At 36.6% G+C, this 16,075-nt stretch overlaps 2 long non-coding RNA genes across 2 annotated transcripts in view; both read left to right on the top strand.

The window, feature by feature from the left end:
• Nucleotides 1-1,379: 1,379 nt before the first annotated feature.
• LOC128367489 (uncharacterized) lies at nucleotides 1,380-2,802 on the top strand. Its single transcript, XR_008321925.1, has 3 exons — nucleotides 1,380-1,397; nucleotides 2,153-2,284; nucleotides 2,757-2,802. It is a non-coding gene; the product is annotated as an uncharacterized LOC128367489 (long non-coding RNA).
• A 1,291-nt stretch (nucleotides 2,803-4,093) lies between these two features.
• Nucleotides 4,094-16,075, top strand: part of LOC128371592 (uncharacterized) — an 82,687-nt gene continuing 70,705 nt past the window's right edge. The window contains exon 1 of the long non-coding RNA XR_008322813.1: nucleotides 4,094-4,109. This is a non-coding gene — a long non-coding RNA (uncharacterized LOC128371592). The remainder of the gene's footprint in view (nucleotides 4,110-16,075) is intronic.

Here is a 16,075-nt window from a genome sequence, read left to right as displayed (position 1 = left end):
CTGCCACCTCGTGGATTATAACAGAACAGTCTTCTAAAAATGAAGCACAATGCTCCACAGAGCAGAGCAGAGCAGAGCAAAACTGCAGAAACAGGGGCATGAAGTATTATTTTTTCTTTTCCTTTTTGTTATTTTCTTAAACGAGACAACTGTGTACTGTGTGCAGAATATGCATGCAAAGAAACAAATCAATATGTTCTAAATCTTGGCACCAGGGGGAGACAAATCAAAATGTGCATTAGGAGGTTAGATAGTTGGTTTGTTTTTTGTTGTTGTTTTTACTAAAAGGGTTTTTATGTCAAAATCCTCATTGTGTGTTAACATATTGAATACATGAAAACATGATTGTGTACAACATAGAGGGAATATATGAATATATCTGGTTTGGTGGCGTTAATTTCGGTCACATGTAAGTATCTATTTTTTTCTATGTATTTTAATATATTCAATCTGCAAATATACTGTAAACTTTTCCGTGTATAGCTTGCATATAGTTATGTCTACATGTTTATGCTGATCTTTTCATAACTCTTCTATCAGTCCTCAACGCTGAACTCTTTCTGCACCGCACATCTCAAAACTTATCTATAGAAAATTGTGGGTGAGGATATGACATGACTGGACCCCAGGAAGACTAACTGTGCTTCAGCACAGAGCTCATGCGGGCCCTAACAAACAAAACAAATGTCTAGCAAACACAGATTGTCTAAACAAGCTAATATTGAACTATTCATTATTTTAAAAAAGTCTCATCAAGTCCAGAGTTGGAGAACGAGTGTGCACACATCTGTAGACCAAGAAATAGTCATTTGTTTATTCCAGATCCATATTCCTCTCATCAACATACTTTCTTACATATCAAGTAACCAATTGTATAATTGAGTTATACATATCTTACACTAGGTTCCTATGCCATGTTTCCCACTATAGCCAGCTTTGATGTGTATTTCTACTTGTGCCCAAAAGGGAAACGAGTCTCCACTACATGAGGAATACCTGGTACACAGAGAAGTGATCATTCATATTAAGTATTAGGCCTAAATGTTGGTGGTGAAATGGAGAACATTATATTGAAAAGTAGACATAAGGTCTCTGCCCCATTAACATTAAAATTATAAAGTCTTAATTAAAGTAATTAAATTATGAGATCTTTACTCAACTATCTATACGGAAGTCATAACTGGGTTTTTTTTCATCGGTTATTGCAATGCACCGTTGTACACTACATTTGTTTATTTTTATAATAAGTCTATGTTCATACAATAAAGCGTTGTAGCTGTTTGGGTAGATAAACAAAGAAGGAAATGATCAATGATGATGTAAGACCCACAGAAGGCGACAGAGATCAGACGGTGGTGTAAAGTAACCGGAAACAATTCTTGTGTGTCAACTTTCAAGTAAGACTGTTACTGTCCGTTACTTTAAATTATGTTTAAGAATATTTTTTTACATACAAGATGAACAGTTTAGGATACACTTGAGTAAAACTGCGATAGACAGAGGGTGAAAACAAAAATCACCAAACCAGGAAATAAACATTTCATGTCTACATCGAAGCCAGCTGATAAACTTGAGCAAGACAGAGAACAGACGTGATGTAATCTGTAATGTTTAGACTGGCAAGAGAATTTCAAGATCCATGCTGTTATTTTGGGATTTTCATCATATTCACAGAGCTAAAAAAAAAAAAAAAAAAAAAAAGTCACATAAAAATAGTCAGCGCGAGGGAGAGAGAGGAACTGAAACTCAAACTAAACTTCAGTTTTATCCAGTTTTATGGAATGTACATTTACTCAAGCAGCTCCTCCCTTCAACATTTCCTACCGTTTTCGAGGATCCTCGTGTCTGATTGGTGGAAGGCAGCTGTAGGAAATGTTATAATGTTACTGTTGGTAGAATTAATTGCTTATGTTAATTATGTCAGCACTTAAAGAGACAGTATCACCACATTATTTTAGATGAATGTCACTGCGGTGGTGATAAGTAACTAAGTACATTTACTCAAGAAAGTACAATTTGGCACATGGCAGCGCTGAGGGATGAAAACATGAAGGCTGAGACAGGACAAGTGTTACTATAGCATGATTTCACCATCAGGCTCTCTGTATGTGATACATCTCAATGTTTTTAATGATAGTGTCACTAATTAAAGTCCCAGACAGACTGAAATCCAGAGGATGAGTGATTGTGGGGGTGAAGAGGAGGAGCGACCATTGTTTCCAGTTTCCAGCTGTCAGCCAATGACTAAAGACTTCAGTGATGAACCTGGACCCTCACAAAGAGAGTACGAGCACACTGCATATTCTGTATTGAGTATTATATGTTGATGTTCATATCACAAAATACTCAAAACACAGACATAATTAAATAGTTTGGTGAATGGAAAAATGCAATTATACCTAAGGAGTTAAAAGAAAGGTTCACAATTTTTGGATCATGCAACTGAGATGACCGTGCTGTCTCACCACATATTGGGATATAAATGGTTACTTTCTCACCTGAAAAATAATAAAACTTGACATATTGACAGTCTAACAGTGAAAATTACAGCAGCATTCAGCCTGGATCCACCATAGCTGCTTCTTCTTCTTCTTCCTCTCATGCTGGATATATGTAATACTTAAATACTTTAATGTCACTGAGAGAAGAGTTGACAGATATGACATTTTTAATCTCTTTCTCCATTTCCTCCTTTTCATAGACCCCCTAATTTTCTTTTCTTTTTGTTCTTGCTCTGCTCCCTCCCTTCTTTACAGTGTTCATACCGACCCTCAGACTACAAATCCTGCTGCCCTAAACGACCCTCAGATGGACCGTACCACAGAAGTTAAAGCAGATGTGTTTGAGTCAGCCAACAGTAGAGTAAGTTTCTCTCTCTTTTATTTGAGCACATTACTCAGAAAAGTTGGTTCTCTCTCTTTTCTGTGAACTTTATCATTTTGTCACTGTGTTGGACCAAACTGTCACTCAATCAGTCATAGGTCAGTCTCAGACATTAATAGTTTTATAGCTTATATGCTATTGTGGGATGTGGCAGCAATGAATGAATGAATTCATTAATTAATTGACTTTATTGTCCACCTTAGTAGAAATCTAGAGTACATGATCTTGTTTAATAACTTGAAGTTCATCACACTGAAGGTCCTGAATCAGTTTAACAACAATTTAAAAAAACAACAACATGATAACACACAGGACCTGTTGAGTTCTACATAAAACATTTTGTAGTTTTATAGCAGCAAATATTTATTGTGTACTATTTGTCCTACCTTTTCCCTTATATCTTTACTCTTTTTTTTTTGGCAGATTAGGTACAGTCGCCTCCTTACAGAGATCGTGAATGAGCTGGGGGAGATAGGGAGGACCCTGCTCCAGAAGCTCATACATATCAACATGTGTCGTTCTCCCTCTGAACTGTCTCCCAGTGAGTAGACATGCAGCACATGTAGACTTGAGATAATGTTGCACTGAGCTGCACATTAATATGAATGATCATTTAATGTGACTGAATGTGACATTGTGACATTTTATAGTTTAGTATCTCTGACCTCATGCTTTAAGATTTAATGACAACATGGTGTGTGATTGTAGATTTGTCCCTGCTGTATTATTTGTAATAAATGTAATAAAACTGAACTTATGAAACAGTTACAATGACAAATTAGTCAAGAATATTAATGTTGATGATGAGGTTTTAATAATTGATTATATTTATTTACATTTAAAAGATTAATTTATATATTTTAGTCATAATATTTTTTTCATTGTAACTAATTTATTTGATATTTTCTGTTCTGGAGATCCATTCTGTGTCTCTTTACAAAATGGATCAGGTGAATCTCGTCCATCACTGGATCCAAACACAGAGTTCAATCAGTCTGTGGACCAAACAGAGGTGAGTGCAGAACAGTTCACCCTGATACATTTATGGGAGAGACACATTTGAAGTGATGGACACATCTTTAATGCAGGTTTAACATCTTTGACATACAGGACGTCATAGCACACATTTACAAGTTATTTCTTTACTTTTCTCAATTCTGGGTCCCTGATGTTCCAAAGAGAAAACGAAGCAAGAACACACCATCAGCTGCAGGAGCTTCAGTCAGGTAAATGACAAAATATTATTTTACCTGCTTTAGTTATGAAGCTCTAAATTATAAGCTCTCATTATAAATAACAATTTATAATACTTAGTTTAGTAATACTTGAATTAAATGATAAATTATGTAGCATGTAGTGTACTGCACTTAAGTTCAGGTTTGAGGTACTTGACTTGAGTATTTTAATTTGATGCTACTTTCATCATTTAATCATCTCACCATCCCTCACATTTATCTGCTGACCCTTTGGAGGGGCCCCACCCCTAGGTTGGGAACCACTGGACTAAACTAGCTAACTGTATATAAGGTAGTGTAAACTAGCTAACTTTATATAAAGTAGTGTAAACTAGCTAACTGTATATAAAGTAGTGTAAACTAGCTAACTGTATATAAAGTAGTATAAACTAGCTAACTGTATATAAAGTAGTGTAAACTAGCTAACTGTATATAAAGTAGTATAAACTAGCTAACTGTATATAAAGTAGTATAAACTAGCTAACTGTATATAAAGTAGTGTAAACTAGCTAACTGTATATAAAGTAGTGTAAACTAGCTAACTGTATATAAAGTAGTATAAACTAGCTAACTGTATATAAAGTAGTGTAAACTAGCTAACTGTATATAAAGTAGTATAAACTAGCTAACTGTATATAAAGTAGTGTAAACTAGCTTCATCTCCAGCAGCTACAACAGTCGTTCTCCCAACAACAAACAGTGTCAGCGTTTATACTATAACTCATGGTGGACATTTGAATAAGAGGCTAATAAAGTAATAAAGTAACAGAAAACACCCAATGAACACCGCTAAACCCTTGCTGACCCCCTACCAAATTAAACACGGTCAATTCTACTACCAGGTATCTTATCTGATGTAACAAAATGCCTGAGGCTTAGACGTTTACAGAAGTTAAGACACACACATGAAAATCCATTGTTGTTGAGAGCAAAACCTCAAACATATTTTATTTTGCCAATCTAGATTTGTCTTCAAAAAACCACTGCAACCTGTATTTGTAGGTACCATATATGGTAAGTAACTAAATACATTTACCCTACTTTAATACTGTACTTAATTTCATTATATTGCATCAATTTATCTGATACTTTCTATTCTGGAGATCCATTTTGTGTCTTCTTCTCTCCATCAGGGAAATCTTGTTCCTCACTGGATACATACACACATTTTTATCAGTCTGCAGACCAAACAGAGGTGAGTGCAGAACAGTTCACCCTGATACATTTATGGGTGAGACACATTTGAAGTGATGGACACAGCCTTAATGCAGGTTGAACATCTTTGACATACAGGAAGTCAGAGCAAAGATCTGAGAACTGGACTGATGTGAGTCAGTCTGCTGCTCTCAGTGAGGACTCTAGCAGCAGCGTTTCTAAACTGCAGCTTTCTGATCAACATTTTAGAGACAGTTATGAGTGTCAGAAACCTTTTTGCCACCTTTCTTTTCTTTTCCCGTTCTCTAGAAAAAACACAAATTGTTGTCATAGTACATAGCACATAGTTGTGCTTGATGCTGCAGTGCTGTTGTTGGTCTCATTATATTTCTCTCACACCATCTTTACACTTCCATCTATTATGTTCAGGAGTTGAATACTGTATAGACTTTTGAATGTTTGATCACTTCATAGCACACATTAACAAGGTTTTTTTGTTACTTTTCTCAAATTCAGGTCAATCCACATGTTCCATTTACACGGTCACTGTCGGCTTCAGACAGGTAATGTTGCCATAAAATGGAAAAATATTATTTCACGTCATTTAATTATGAATGAGCTCTCATTATAAATTACAATTTATTTGTAATACTTGAACTAAATGATGAATTGTGTAGCATGCAGTGGAGGACATTGACTAATGTTTACTGTACTGACCTGAAATTCAGGTTTGAGGAACTTTACTTGAGTATTTTCATTTGATGCTACTTTCATCATTTAATCATCTCACCATCACTCATACTTATCTGCTGACCCTTTGAAGGGGCCCCACCCCTATGTTGGGAACCTCTGGACTAAACTAGCTAACTGTATAAAAAAGTAGTGTAAACTAGCTCCACCTCCAGCAGCTACAACAGTGTTATACTTCTGTTCTTTCATTTTGCTTATCTATATTTGGGTTGTATTGTTGGGTGTTTTCTGGGCTTTTGGTTTCCATTAGCTCCCTGCCCTGCATCAGATTTGGTATCCTATCCTCACCCTCAATGTTTTTTCCCAGCATTCACACCTGTCCTGTATCAGTTTTGTCAGCCCAGGGCCTTCCCCAGCCAATCACTCCCAGCCTGTGCTTCTGTCTGGTCACTTGTTTCCCATTCCCTCATTAGTTCAGTTAGTATTTGAGACTTTTTTGTTCAGTCTTCATTAAGTCTAGAATAGTTTCGTCAAGTTTGTCGAGTTTTGTTTTTGCTTACTTTTTCTGCAGCCTTACCTTAGGTCTCTGGAACTTTTGTCCACCTTCTCTGCCTTTCATCACACCTCTGATGTCTCTCCCAAAAACAAGAACAGTATCTGCACCACTAGACACCACCTATGGTAAGTACAGTAAATGGGCTGATAGCCACTTGATGGAAAGTAACTAAATACATTTACTTAAGGACTGTACTGAATTTCAAATGTGAGGTGCATGTAATCATTTATTTCACTCTTTACTCTTACTCCACTGTCAATGATCTTTATTGAAGACGTTTTTCCAACAATGGTAACCTGCTACTTATGAAGTGACTGTTAAATTTATTATATACACATATATATATATATATATATATACACATATATATCAGTCGCAGCCTGATTTTCTGCTAAATTAATAGTTTTACTTCAGTACTTTCAGTACATTTAGCTGGTAATACTTATATGCTTTTACTTAAATAGTGTAAATATGCAGGACTTTTACTTGTAATGGAGTTTTTTTATATCGTGTTATTGATACTTTAAAAAGGATCGGAGCATTTTAGCTTTTTGTGTCATCTTCTCATCAGATGAGTCTCATCTCACGTTGGAATCAAACATGAAGTTTGATCTGTCTGCTGACAAAGAAGTTGTGGTGATGTCTGAGCAGTTCACCTTGACACTCTCACTGGTGAGACACACTTATTACAGCTGGTGGATGAGTCTTAAAGAAAGCCTTAGGTTAAATTGAGACAAATTACTTCTAACAATATTGTTATACCATAAACTACATAATAGTATATATCAGGTCCTTTCAAAGTGTAAAGGGGCACGGCCACCACAGTACATCAGGGAGGTACAGCATGAGAAAAAATAAACCAAAAAAATAACTGCAAACATCTGGCTAGCTAAGTTCAGCTATGTGTGGAGCAAAATGGATCAATTTTAGCACCAACAGTGAGAGAGGAGACAAAGTCTGGGTCGAGCAGAAAACCGAGGAACAATGACCATAATTATATTAATGTTTGGATTTTCATGGATTGATGTTAATCTAATGAGGCCTGTGAGTCTTAATAGTACATCCTTACCGTAGCATTAAGTGTGTATCTAGGTTACCATGGTTATATCTACTGTGTGTCATGTATCATTTTTTAAGAAAAATGTTCAAATTCTCATTTCCCAGCTTCTCAAATGTGAATCTGTCCATTTTCTGACATTGACTAACCAACTAATCGACCAATTGAGAAAATAATCTTTCCATTTAAATGTTTACTCTGATCTGATATAATGTACTTAATTACATATGTATAAAGGATACTTTCAATCACTTGATGGCACACAACTGCACACAATTATGTTTTGAAAACTAACTCAACTACTTTGTCTTTCTAAAAATCCAGGCTCCATCCTGCTTTACACCTGAAGTGTTGCATGAACCAGGACACATTTCATACAGGTAATCAGATCATTAAATAGAAAAATATGTTTTCCTCTGCTTTACTGGTTATTCTAAATACAGCAAGAACTTGTTTTTATTAAGTAGACAGATCATGTTCTATCAATCACTACTTATACAGTACATTGCATTGTGGTGATGGTTGAATTGATTTATATTATTTTTAGTAAAGGATCTGAATACTTCTTCCACCACTGTCGTTCTGTGTCCTTCAGGTTCTCGTGTCCTGGTCCAGGTGTGTTTGAGTGTATGCTGACAAAGCTGGTATTTACTATGCATCGGGAGGGGGAGTTGTTATACAGGACTGTTCAGTGGAATGAAAATCATCTTCAGTCAGCTGGAAAGAGACCTGCAGGTCCGCTGTTTGACATCAAGTGTTCAGGGGACGCTGTCTCTAAGCTGCACTTCCCACACTGTGAACCAAAACCTGGTAAGCAAGCAGAGGGTTGTGCTGTTGCACTGAATGCTATTCCCTTTTAGTCCCATATGTAATTTACTGTGTGAAAGTATGGAGAAATTCCTGTAAAACTAGTACGAATCAAATTATCATACTTCACAAGGGAGCCATAAGAATTGTAATGGAATTGTTTAGTTTAAACAATTCAATTACAATTCTTATGTTGTTAAAATGGCTTTAAGTTAGATCAGTTGAAATAAAATAACTTTGAGATTAAATTAATTGCTGATGGTTCTGTGTTTGCAGTATTGCTCTCTGACGCCCTGTCTGTTGTTCACATCAGTGATAATGGAATGAACATCCTTGAGCCTCTGGAGATTACAGACACTCATGTGGTTGTGGTTGTCTCTCACCTCTCAGCCTGGGGTTTGGTATGGGATATCAAAAGGTTTTTCAGCCCAGATCTAAAACCAATATGTGGTCAAGTTCTGATGTTTTACCGACCAACGTACAAGGGGCAACGCCCAAAACTCAACGTGTTTCTACTGCCAAAAAATGTGCCTGTACAGGAGGTAAAAGCTCTTTCTATAATAACTTACCACCACTTCATAATCATTTTAAAGTTATGCCTGCCATAATGACCAAAGGTATATTCAGTAATATCAGTAAGCAACACATTTCTCTCCTCTCCATACATATTATCAACGTTTGGTGTTTATTGTAACACTTCCAACAACATTTTATGATCAACTTTTTAAACTTTAGGTTGTCACATTAAATGGCTAGACCATAGGTAAAGCCAGTGATAAAGGGAAAATAATCAATAAATATGTTTGTTTGTTTTTTAAGTAGTACAAATATATATATCCAAAGAGAATCATGTCTTGGGGTAATATAATTGGGAGAATAAATTCACTGTCTAATGAAACTGTTCTAATAAAGGTGAAAGAACAACAACAACAACATGAAAATGCTGAATACATTGGGGTCCCTTCTTTCTGTGACCTCACTGAAGGCCAAACCTACAGTCTGCATTGTTCTGAGGCCTATAAAGTACAACCTAAGGTAAGAATGTCCAAATAAGACATCAGACATGTCTCTATTACAAGTTCAAACATTGAATGCAGTTCTAACTTTTAATGCTTATCAAGTAACTATCATGAATGTAGATTCACTTCTAATAAATAACCTTGTCATTGCAATTCATTGAGACTTTGTTGTTGGTTTACAGCACGCGCGATTTGACTCAAATTACGGACCAAATTACCACAAAACTTTTGAGATTCGACTGACTCTGAGCACAGATGACGTCATGACTGTGACAGTCCAAGACCAAGAGAAGAAACAAGTCTGGGAGTATGATGTTGAACTACCTGGTAAAGAAGGTATAGTTTTATTATTTATTAATGTTTCATTCACACATTGGGAAACTCTAGATTGCTTTTATTCTGATCATTCTTCTGTTGGTCTGCATTGACTCACAATTCATGTTTTTATTGTATTGCATGCTCTGTTAAAATTAACTCAATATAGTAGCAGTCATTCTGTAAATGCAGTTATCACATTACTAAACAGGAGCTGTACTTGAAGCAGCCACTAGAGGCATATTCACTGTCGGTGACTTTGCAACACTTTTCAATCGTGGAACTTTTCCTCATGCAGCATCAGCAGGTAAATATTGATGCTCACAAGTTATTGTGCCTTGAAAAATGTCACATATTTATGATATGTCATATGTTTCATATTCAGGTTCAGGTTCAAGTTCGTTATCAGCCTCATGCCCACCTCCCCTGTCAACCCCAGCCAGTCAACAGACCAGGCTCCCTCTCACAGCTGAAGGAGGTAAGCAACACTGTATTGTTAGTTAGATAAACGACAATGTTTCTGCAGAACTCTATGGATTTTATTTCAACTTCAAACTCACCAAACAAGTCTCTTCTATATTTTCTTTTTATTGTCAATAAATCTCATGTGCAGAGTCAAACTAACAATGATCTCACTCTGCTAACAAGTATGGTTAGTGTATATCCAAAGCCTGATATATCTTATTCCTCCATTGTTGTCCAAAACTTATTTAAAACACTTCAGCGAGTCACACCACTGCACTAAGTGACATGTTCCTTCATTATGAAGAATTTGGTCATGTTATTTTGTTTAGAAATGAGTCTAAACAGGCAGGCAGGTGGTTGAGTCCGGTTCGAATCCTGGTCGGAGGTCCTTTGTTGCATGTCACACCCCCCTCTCTATCCCATGTTTCCTGTCTGTAAACTTCTGAATAAAGGTGTCTATGCCAAAAAAAAATCTAAAAAATAAAATAAAATAAAGAAGAAACGAGTCTAAAGACTAATAACAGTGATCAGTAAGAGTAGTTCTGTATAAGGCCAACACTACTGAGCATGTGCAGGACTGGAAATTAGACATCTCTTTGCTGCTCCAACAGCAAAGGAATTTGATGCTAAAAAGACTGTAAATGTGGCAGATATCCACTTGATATGACTAACTCAGACTACTGTAGCCTCATAAGTACATAAGTATTATGAGTTTTATGTACTTAAAATGTTACAGTAAAAGTAGTGGTTTGGTCCTTCTGACTGATACATTATTTTATATGACTGTAAAATACTTATTGAAGACTGTAAGAAGATTATGTCAAACAATTGTTGTCAGTGGAGAGCCCAGGGTTCTGCTGCAGATCAGTGGAAAATAGGGCTTACACCTGATGTCAATGCAGTATTTATCAGCTCTGATTGAGTCGAGCTCCTCCTCCAGACCCGCTCTTCACAACATCATTAGTGTTATTAAGAATTTGTTTGTCAATGGTTTACCTCAGCAGTAGAGAAAGGTATACAGGAGTCCAGGATGTTTCTCTCTATAATATGAGTTGGTTATAATAGTGAATTTTTCTGCATGACCTTTCAGGTTCTGACCTAAGGAGGGAAAATCTACAAAGGACTCAGAGTCTTCCAGGGGATGAAGAGAAGAAACTGTTGTCTGTTCGAGCCGAGATTATTAAGCGAGTGTCTGTTCCTAATCTGAAACGCATGATGGATGTACTTCTACTACACAGGGTTATCAACAGTGGGGAAATGGATTTGATCCAGGGAATGTCTGGGGAAGACAAAGCACGAAAGCTGATTGACATGGTGCGAGAAAAGGGCGAACAGGCTTGCAAAATTCTGTTGGATACCTTCTCTGAGGTAGATCCATTTCTTTGTACAATGCTGCAGTCACAGTGTGGTGAAATCAGTGACTCATGAAAACATGCTCAGAAGTTTTGTTTTTAAAGGCTTGTTTCAAATTTTACCTCAACTCAAAAACTCAGAATCCAAAACTCAGGTATACTGCAGAAGCTAAAGGCTGTGCTACATAGACAGCACTGTCAGTCAGCCCATAATGTTTTGTCAAGTAAACGTGAATATATTGTATATTATGCATTGTATTATACTGTACATATGTTTTTAAATGTGTGTTTAATTTAATTAAAATGTGCAAGGTTGAGTGTTGTGATCCAGGAATTGCAATTCAGACAGCTACAGACAAAAACATGACAGCTCCACTTACAATTAGGAGACTTGCTGATGATACAAAGCAAGGTCAGCCCTAGGATTTTGGTGGCCCTAAACAAAATTCAACCAAACCACACACGCTGCTCATAAGTGAACAAACATGAACACACACTAGAGATGGAACATGAATAGACAACAACTCTTTGACTTTATTTGAAAACAAAAGTTTATTAAAATGTGTGAAATTGATCTATATGTGCTCGTACTGTATGTTGGGGAGTAACAGACGGAGTATGAGTGCAGTATATAGAAGGCTGTGGTTCAGCAGTTATGAGCTCTGGAGCTACAGTCACATCAGAGGAGGAGATGACTCTGAAGTCTCTGACCATGTTCCCTCAGCAGCAGTCAGCTGATGAGCTAGATGCTCCTGCTGCAGTACAAGTTGCTCCAAAATATTTAAATAATGCAAAGAAAAGATTATACATTAGATTATTATTATTATTATTTAAATATAGGCTGGAAGACGTTACAAAGGTACATTACATGTATCTTCCAGACCTATTTTTAACCATTTTTAATGTTGCAAGAAAACATTGGGTGCTAATAAAGCTAGTCGTTATGAACTATAAATGAGGTTACAGTCCTACTGATGTTAGCTGTTAAAGCTGTTAACGTTACAGCTAAACATAATAATATGCAAGAAAATGGCTGTCAGGTCATTTAATCAGATTCAATAAACAATAACAAACCTTTATACTGTGATAGTTATCTGTTCTTTGGCCGTTCAGTGTCTCTAAATGTTCAGAGCAGCTGCTGACAGAAACACACATTCTCCCTCCTGGACAGCAGAGGCTCTCCTCTCTTCTTCATTTGGACTTAAAAGAGATTTATGAAAAATTAAAACACCACAAGTATTTAAATATCACATTTATATAGTTGAATAAATTAATCTAATGAGGCCTGTGAGTCTTAATAGTCCTTAACACCCTTACCGTAGCATTACCCATAGACGTACATGTATGTTGGCATTACCTGTGTATCTAGGTTACCATGGTTACACAGTTTGTTGCTGCTGCTGTAAAACAGTAAATTAATAGTTTGAACATCATATAACTCCCATATACCAGAGTTTATCCATCTGTCCGATAACATCCGGACAGTCTGAAGAGCCGCATAATTCAATTATTTCTTCCGCGTTGAAGTTAGCTAACCGGAAGTTAGCTTCTCAACCGGCATAGGTACGTTCATCCAGCCAGTTCAGGTAAGAGGAAAGTTCCACAGACTGAATATAATGTGAACAGAGATTTATATGGCAGTATTAGGCGTAATCGGTATTGTGTTAACTCGTTTGGGAAGGGCTTAAATGTAATGGTTTATCATTTATACGTAAAGATACCGCACTGCAGTGTGAAGAGCAGGCAAAATATAAAGTCCCACTGATTGTGAGGCTCCCCCTAGTGGCTGTGGCCCTAAACAACCGCATAGACCGTATATGCCACGGGCCGGCCCTGACGGAAAGTGACACCCCCATCAATTGACTGTGTACAGAGAAAACACACAATATAGCCAATAAAGGACATGTATATTTTTTTCGTCATCTTTGTGATTTTCTTAAAACAGAAAACTGTGTACATTTGCAGAATATGCATGCAAAGAAACAAATCAGTATGTTCTGAGTCTTGCCACCAGGTGGAGACATAGCCTATCAAAATGTGAATAAGGAGGTTAGTTGGTTTGATTTTTTTACTAAAAGGAGTTTTATGTCAAAATCCTCATTATGTGTTAACATATTGAATACATGAAAACATGATCATGTACAGCATAGAGGGAATATATGAATATATCTGGTTTAGTTTAGTTAAATTCGGTCACGTCCATATAAATATCTATTTTTTCATATTTTCGAAGATATTTTTCTATGTATTTTAATCGCTGTAAGCTGCAAATATACTGTAAACTTCAATGTAAAAAAGGATCTGTGTATATATCTTACATTATATAGTTATGTCTACATTTTTATGCTGATCTTTTTGTAACTCTTCTATCAGTTCTCAACACTCTTCACTGAAATCTTTCCGCACCACACACCTCAAAACCCCAGGAACACTGACTGTGCTTTAGGACAGAGCTCATGAGGGATAAATAACAAACGTCAACGTAACAAATGTCTGGATTTTGTGTTCATGTGTTTTTTCTCTTTCTGTTCTGTCATGGTAGGTCATTGATCCTTCTAAGTAGACCTACTGCACTTTTTTATAGTTATAAAACAAAAAATGTAGAAGAAAATCATCGTTATATCTTCAAATACATGTTCAAAGCTGGTCCAATCCTTGCAGCAGCTACTCTGTATATCATCAGCCCACTAACTTTTGTTCAGAGCAAACACAGATTGTCTAAACAAGCAAATATTGAAGAAGAAGTGTGCACACATCTGTAGACCAAGAAACAGTCATTTGTTTATTCCAGATCAATATTCCTCTCATCAACCTACTTTCTTCCATATCAAGAATCTGATTGTACAACTGAGCTATACATATCTTCCACTTGGTTCCTATGCCATGTTTCCCACTATAGCCAGCTTTGATGTTTATTTCTACACCCAGAAAATATCTCACAGCACAGATTCACACATAGAGATATTTGTAATACATCAAACCTCCAGCAGTATTCAAACACAGGACACACACACATGTCTGAAACAGTAACAGTGATTTTAACCAGTGATTCCTCCCAGAGTTTTATCTGCTGATGCAGCAAGAACACTAATGCCTTCGATGAAATGCTGTTGCCTACCATACTTTTGTCTGTACAAATAAACATTAAATTAATGTTAAACCAAGTCTTCATCCTAATATTTAATCATTTATGTTATGGGGACTTGCGTTTGTTGTGCAAAAAAGGGAAACGAGTCTCCACATGAGGAATACCTGGTACACAGAAAGGTGATCATATTAAATGTTGGTGGTGAAATGGAGAACATTATATTGAAAAGTAGACATAAGTTCTCTGCCCCATTCACATTGTAATTATAAAGCCTTGTAATTAAAGGATGAGATCTTTACTTGTGACTATGAGATACGGAACTCATAACTGGGTTTTTTTTTTCATCTGTGAATGTAATACACCCTTAAAGGCTATGTGAATATTTGTTTATAATTATATTAAGTCTATGATCATACAATAACGTATTTTTGCTGTTTGGTTAGAAAAAACACAAATAATCCAGCGTGTCTGAGCACAGCAGAGTTCACACTGTCCGAGTTGTTGACTGAGTGTAAAGTGAAGAGACTGAAACGTGAAGAAAGAAGGAAATGATCAATGATGATATAAGAACCACGGAAGGCGGCAGAGATCAGACGGTGGTGTAAAGTAACCGGAAGAAACCTATGTGTCCACTTTCAAGTAAGACTGTTATTGTTCGTGACTGAAATCATCTTTAAGTATATTTTGTAGATACAAGATGAAACGTTAAGGATAAACTTCGGTAAAACAGCGATAGTAAGCGACAGAGAGTGAAAACAAAAATCACCAAACCAGGAAATAAACACTCACAACTTCCTTCATTACTACATCGAAACCAGCTGATAAACTTGAGCAAGACAGACAACAGAAGTGATGTAATCTGTAATGTTTAGATTGGCAAGAGAACTTCAAGATTCATGCTGTTGGTTTGGGATTTTCATCACATTCACAGAGCTAAAAAAAAAAGAAAAGAAAGTGTTGAGCTTTGCAGCTTCACTAGCGCTGAACTCGGGAATAATTCTCCAGAGACAATGTACACTTTTAGCCTTTAGGCATATTTATTGTGGACTGGCTAAGCCACACATCCTTCTCCCGTAATGGAGGTAACTTGACTTCTACCTCACAGAGCGTGGTTTACAGCAAACGTGATGACCCAGCAGGAATCTTGGTCCATACATTTATGCCCCCTCGTGGCAGAAACCGAACATTGCATGTCATCAAACTGTAGAACAATCACACATCACATCACAACTGAGTACACATAAAATAATGTCTCTTGACATAAAGTCCCATAAAATAGTCAGCTTGAGGGAGAGAGAGGAACTGAAACTCAAATTAAACTTCAGTTTTATCCAGTGATGGAAAGTACATTTACTCCAGCAGCTCCTCCCTTCAACATTTCGCGCCGTTTTCGAGGATCCTCGTGTCTGATTGGTGGAAGGCAGATGTAGGAAATGTAATAATGAAACTTTTG

Source organism: Scomber japonicus, chromosome 2, assembly GCF_027409825.1.
Source record: "Scomber japonicus isolate fScoJap1 chromosome 2, fScoJap1.pri, whole genome shotgun sequence".
Taxonomy (NCBI): domain Eukaryota; kingdom Metazoa; phylum Chordata; class Actinopteri; order Scombriformes; family Scombridae; genus Scomber; species Scomber japonicus.
Note: the sequence above shows the minus strand (reverse complement) of the source record. Positions and strands in the feature narration are given on the sequence as shown.